This window comes from Belonocnema kinseyi, chromosome 1 (assembly GCF_010883055.1).
Source record: "Belonocnema kinseyi isolate 2016_QV_RU_SX_M_011 chromosome 1, B_treatae_v1, whole genome shotgun sequence".
Taxonomy (NCBI): domain Eukaryota; kingdom Metazoa; phylum Arthropoda; class Insecta; order Hymenoptera; family Cynipidae; genus Belonocnema; species Belonocnema kinseyi.
In genome coordinates this window covers 74,391,028-74,397,760 of record NC_046657.1, presented here as the reverse complement: position 1 = coordinate 74,397,760, position 6,733 = coordinate 74,391,028, and the positions used below count along the sequence as shown (strand labels likewise).

At 23.5% G+C, this 6,733-nt stretch overlaps 1 protein-coding gene across 1 annotated transcript in view; it reads left to right on the top strand.

The window, feature by feature from the left end:
• The window catches only part of LOC117171566 (cAMP-dependent protein kinase catalytic subunit 3), a 33,948-nt gene that overhangs the window by 16,712 nt on the left and 10,503 nt on the right, over window positions 1-6,733 (top strand). The window lies entirely within an intron of this gene.

Here is a 6,733-nt window from a genome sequence, read left to right as displayed (position 1 = left end):
GGTAGGAAAGTTAACTCGGTTTTGGATCACAATATACCGATAAATCGTGTTTAGTGGTGTTTATAAATAAGAACAAATGTCCAGAACAAAACTTATTTGATCAAAAATTACGAAAAAAACACTAAAAAAACTGAATTTTCAACTAGCAAAGGTAAGTTTCAAACAAAAAATCGAATAGTTAAATTTGCAGCTAAACGAATTAATATTTTCTACCAAAACAAAATTATTAAACAAATTAGATACGTTTTCAAGCAAAAAACTGATCTTTGATTTAAAATGGAAAATACATTTTCAACCAAAAATGGAATATTTGTATTCTTATTAAGGAAACTTAATTTTCAACGAAAAAATTAGTTTTCTACTAAAATTATGAACCTTCAACCAAAAAGATTAATTATCTACCAAGATATTTGAATTTTCAACTAAAAATAAGGTAAAGTTTATATTGTAAACCAAAGGTGAAATATTAAGTTTCTTTAGAAAAAAAAAAAATAAATATAAATATAATAAATAAATATAATATAATAAATTTTAAAAAAATGCTTCTAAATCTTCCCAGCCAAGAAGATTAATTTTCTACCAAAAAAAGACGCATTTTCCACTAAATTTGTATATTAATTTTCAACAAAATATTTGAATTTTCCAAATGTAAATTTTAAATCAAACATGAAATCGTTAAAGATAATTGTTAAGAATAATGAATCTTTTACCTAAGGAAATGAATTTTTAAAAAAATTACTGTTCAATCAAAGATCGAGTTTTCAACTAAATATTATAACCAAGAAGATTAATTTTCTACCAAAAAATACTATTTTAAAAAAACAAAAGAATGATAAAAATGATATTTTTCGGGTTCCAATGTTGTGCAAAACTGGGATTTTTTGCCGGCGTTTGTTGAAAATATATAAAAGTTAAAATATTTAGAAAAAATAAACTATTCCATTTTGTGTTTAAAATTTACTGTTTTTTTAATTGAAAGTTCATGTATTTTTATAAATATAATATAATTCATTTCTTTGCTTAAAAATTTAATGATTTTGTTAAAAGTTAGTTTTTTGGGGTTTTTGTTACAATATTTTATTGAAAAATCGTTCTTTGTTTGACTGATTTTTTTTTAAATTTAAATTTAAATATTCGACATTTGGTTGAAAAGTCATCTTCTATAGTTGAAAATTGAATTATTTGGTTAAAAATTAATGTATTTTGTCCAAGGTTAGTTTTTTTTGGTACAAGATTAAGTTTCGTAGTTAAAAATTAATTTTCTAGTATGAAAGACTCATAATTTATATTAAAAATGTATTCCTTTGCTTGAAAATTGATTTATTTTGTTGAAAATTCATCTTGTTTGTTTGAAAACATTTTTTAAGTGAATTTTTAATTATTTCATGTTTTATTTAAAATTTACATTTTGAAAATTCAACCGTTTTGTTGAAATTTGATATACATATTTAGTGGAAAATGCATCTTTTTTCGTGAAACATTAATATTCTTGATTCAAAATTGATTTTTTCGTTTGGAAATTCTACTATTTTGTTGAAAATTCTTTGTTTGATGGTTCAAAATAATTTCCATAACTAAAAATTAAAATGTTCCATTTTTGTTTAAAAATTAATTCTTGTTTAGCTAAAAGTTCAATTATTTGGTTAAAAATTTATGCAATTTGTAGATAAATTAATGTTAATGGTTGAAACTTAATATTTTTGTTTGAAAATTTGTATTTTTTGGTAAACAATGATCTTTTTAGTCTATTTGTTTTAAAAGTTATCTTTGTTAGTTTTTTTGTAAAAAATTAATTTTCGTTTTTGAAAATTTATTTATTTAGTTGAAAATTTGTCTTTTTTGGTAGAAAATTAATCTTGTTGGTTGAAAATTCATCTTTTTGGTTATAAATCCAAATTTTTTATTTAAAAATTCAATATTTTGGTTGAAAATTCATTTTGTTCGGTGAAAGATTGATCATTTTCGTTAAAAATTTATTTCTGTGACTGAAAATTTATTCATTTTGTTGAAAATTCGTCCTTTGGATAGAAAACTAATTTCCTTGATTGAAAATTCAGCTTTATGGTTAAAAATTCAACTATTTGCTTAAAAATTCAGTTTTGGGTGTAAAGATTTATCATTTTCATTAAAAATGTGTTTTTTTTTTTATTAGAAAATTTACCTTTCTGGTTGAGAATTCATACATTTTGTTAGAGATTTGTCTATTCTGGTAAAAAGATGATCTGTTTGGTTAAAAGTTCAACCAGTTTGTTACAAATTCATTTTTTTGTAGACAAAATTTATCATTTTAGTTTAAATTCATCTTTTTAGTTGATAAATCATCTATAGAGTTAAAAATTCATCTTTTTTCTTGAGGATTTAGTAGACATTTTTTTTAATTTACATTTTTAAGTTTAAAATTGAATTATTTGGTGGAAAATTCGTCATTATCGTTTGAAAATTAATTTTTTTTTACTAAAGAAATGTAGTATTGCATCTTTTTTTTTTAAAATAAAGTTTTCCTTATTTTTAGTTGAAAATTAGACTTTCTTGGTAAAAAAATCATCTTTTTGGTTGAAGATTCATAATTTTAGTAGAAAATAATTTTTTTTCCATTGAAAATTAATATTCTCGAATGATAATGCAAGTATTCCATTTTTGATTGGTAACTTATCTTTTTTAGTTAAATATTGATGTATTTTGTTAAAAGATCGTCTTTTTTGGTTTTTTTTTGGTTCCGGAATAATCGCGATGCGCAGTAATAAGTCTATGTAAGCCTGTGTGAGTTTGCGTAGTGCTCGTAACGAGTGCCCCGAACTCTTCTACGCATGCGTCGCGCTCAATATATAAATTTTTGTATTAATTAATGAATATAATTCTATTGAAAAACAAGATTGTCAATACATTTTAATATTTTAATAAATTTTAAATAACAAAATTTTTGAATATTGAAAAATATGCAAGAAAATTACAAGTGAGTACCAAAGGATATTTTTTATTTACACATTATGCACTTAATACATTTTTATTTTTAATAAGATTCATTAATATCGGTCTAATAAACATTTATATAAGTTAAAATACCATTATTCATAATACAAAATAAAAATGTTATTTTTTACCATTTCAAATTGCGCGCGAACAGCAACGAATCAGAGACCGAGTGCGACGCATGCGTAGAAGAGTTCGGGCACTTGTTAAGAGCCAAAGGGAGTTTGTGGCAAATTGAAAGAGGGTTTTGACATGTACCGCCCTCGATGGTCATCCAGTGAAGTAAGTGAAACGAGCGCGAAAATCAAAATGCGTAGCTTATGAGAACAATTAAGGAGCATATTTTATTCATTAGAAGAATATAATTGATATGTTCTACATAAAGTTTTATGTTTTACTATTCCCATTTTCATCGAAAAAAATTTTTTTATAGTAATTTTTTATTTTAATTTAATTTGAAATTGATAATTAATGTCCTTTATGAAAAGTAAACAACTTTAAATCCAAATTTATCGGTTCTACCTTACATTTGATCTTTTTCGATAAAAATTTCTTGTAGGTCAAGTTTACAGTAGATGGAGAATTTCTTTAGAAAGTTAAATATTTGGTTGACATTTTATGTATTTTGTGAAAAGTTTTTGTTTCTCGGTGAGAAAAAGTAACCTTTTCGGCGGAAAATAAATTTTAGATGATTTAGTCTTCTATTTATGTCTCGATCCGCATTTGAAAGAAATGGAAGAAATTGGCGAATTTAATGTTTCGCGTGTTTCTTCATTTCATGCATGAGTCGATTTTGAGTTTATGTTTTTCAGGTGTATACAATATGCAGAATGGATATTATTACTATTATATATGTATATATATATATATATATATATTATTCATGTTAATATTATAATTATAAATTATTATATAAATATTAATGACTGGTTGACCATTTATTAATAATATTAGTTCAACTTTGAACTAAAACAATTAGGTTTCTACTAAAAAAAATTGATTTTGAACCCAAAACAAAAAGAATTTTCTACAAAATAGTTAAATTTTCAGAAAACAAATTTTTCCAACTAAATTTATGGATCACCATCCAAAAAAACTAAATTTTTAACAAAGTAGTTCCACCTTCAACCAGGAAATATATAAAAATGGTTAAAATTCTTTGAAATCGATTGAAATTATTGAAATGAAATGAAAATTCCTTGGAGTGTTTTAAAATATCCTAAAATATTTTAAATCCTTTAAAATCTCCTAAATTTTTTCAAAGCTCTTGAAAATTCCTTGCAATTTTACAAATACACTAAAATATTTCAAATCCTTTAAAATCTCATACTAAATTATTGAAATCATTTGAAAATGCCTTGGAATCTATTAAAATATCCTAAAATATATCAAATCCTTTAAAATCTCATATTAAATTACTGTAATAAATTGAAAATTCCTTGGAACCTTTTAAAATACTCTCAAATATATCGAAACTTCCAAAATCTTTTGAAACACCTTGGCATTTTTTAAAGATTTCTAAAGTAATTTCGAATTTTTTTAAATGATTCTTCTAAATATTTTTTAATTCTTCGAAATTCTTAAAATTATATAAAAAAAAATTGAAAATTCCTTGAAGTCTTTTAAAACATCCTCAAATATTTAAAACTTAAAATTTGATTGCGAAAATTTTACAAAAATTTAATTTTAGGATCTAAACCTATATTTTGTTGTGAGCAAATTTTAACAAATATTTTGTTTATTTACTATGTTTTCATTAGCATTTCAGTCTTGTAACTCATTACACAGTTTCATTTAACATTTAGATTTTAATTGTTTCATTGCTTTGTTGTTGTATTTTTTCATGTTTATAAGCTCATAATTTGTAAATATTTAAAATATTGTATATTTTTCGTTTAAAAGCCGTGAAATATTTTCTTCTAATTTAAAATATGAGACAAATATTTTTTTTTTGTTTTTCATCAATTATTTTTTTACGAACTCAAGCGAATTATGAAAAAATTTACAAAAATTTCATTCCAAAAAGTTTTATCTCCAATTCTTTAGAGTAAGTTGAAAATTTCTCCAAACTGCCAAAACAACGTTAATTTTTAGAAAAACTGAAAAATATATTTTACGAAAAAGGCCCACTTTAATTTTCCCCTTCAGATTTTTTAGATTAATAGTAATATGAAGGAGATCCTGTGAATTTCGTTCTCGCTCAACTAAGTAGGAAAATTCAAAAATTTTTAATTTCTGACACTTGATAATCAGAATTTTGTAAAGGCCACGGTTTCTGAAGCCCAAACTTTTCTAAATTTTTCTCTAAAACTTTCAAGAATTTCCAGACGTTTCAAAAGATTTTTCAGGACTTTAAATATTTGAGGATGTTTTAAAAGATGTCAAGGAATTTTCAATTTATCTTGATAATCTAAAGGAATTTTAAAGAATTAAAAAAATCCAAAATACTTTAGAAATCTTTAAAAAAAGTTCTAGGTATTTCAAAAGATTTTGAAGGATTTGAAAAATTTGAGAGAAAATTCCTTTGAAAGTCGAAACTAAACATTTATGGCGTCCTAATCTGATACATTAAATAAGCTGATAGATGAAATAATATGCTTTTTGAAAATTGTAACCGAACTAATAAAATTACTCCAATATTCGTATGAATTTTATTTCATTTTATTATGTACGTACAATGCATGTTCACTTTATTTTATATACATTGTATGTCAGAAAGATAATACATGTACCAAAATATTTATGTAAATTGATTGTTATTATAGTTCATCCACCTCTTCTGCAAATCACCTTTATATCGTAACAATTTTAAATGAAAAAAATCTTCTCAAAAGCTTGGTATAGTGAAAATAGAAGTAAAATAAATTTTTAACCAAGCAGAAGCTATTCTCGAAATATTTATACGTGAAAAATTACATGAAAACATTTAAATTCAATTAAAAATTAAATTAAAAAATTGTTGTCAATAAAAATTGGGATGTTTGGATTTTCACTTATAAAAATGAATTTTCGGTTAAGAAAATAAATTTTCATATAAAAACTTATTTTCCGCCGAAGAGATTAATTTTTCGCATCGAGAAACAAAGATTTTTCACAAAATACATGAAATGTCAAACAAATATTTGAATTTATAAAGAAATTCTCCGTCTACCATAAACGTAACCTACAATACATGTTCGTCGAAAAAGATCAAATTTAAGGTAGAATGTATAAATATCGATTTAAAGTTGTTCAATTTTCATAAAGTACATTCATTTTCAATTTAAAATTAAATTAAATTTAAAAATTACTATAAAAAAAATGTTTGGAATAAAAATTAGAATAGTAAGATTTTCAGTTCTAAAAATGAATTTTTGGTTAAGAAAATGAATTTTCATGTAGAATTTTTTTTCCGCCGAAAAGGTTACTTTTTCTCACCGAGAAACAAAAACTTTTCACAAAATACATAAAATGTCAACCAAGTATTTGACTTTCTAAAAAAATTCTCCATCTACTGTAAACTTGACCTACAATAAATTTTCATCGAAAAAGATCAAATGTAAGGTAGAACCAACAAATTTGGACTTAAAGTTGTTCAATTTTCATAAAGGGCATTAATTATCAATTAAAAATTAAATTAAATTAAAAAATTACTGTAAAAAAATTGTTTTCGATGAAAATGGGAATAGTAGAACATATCGCGCTCGTTTCACTTACTTCACTGGATGACCATCGAGGGCGCTAAGTGTGAAAACCCTCTTTCAATTTGCCTCAAACTCCCTTT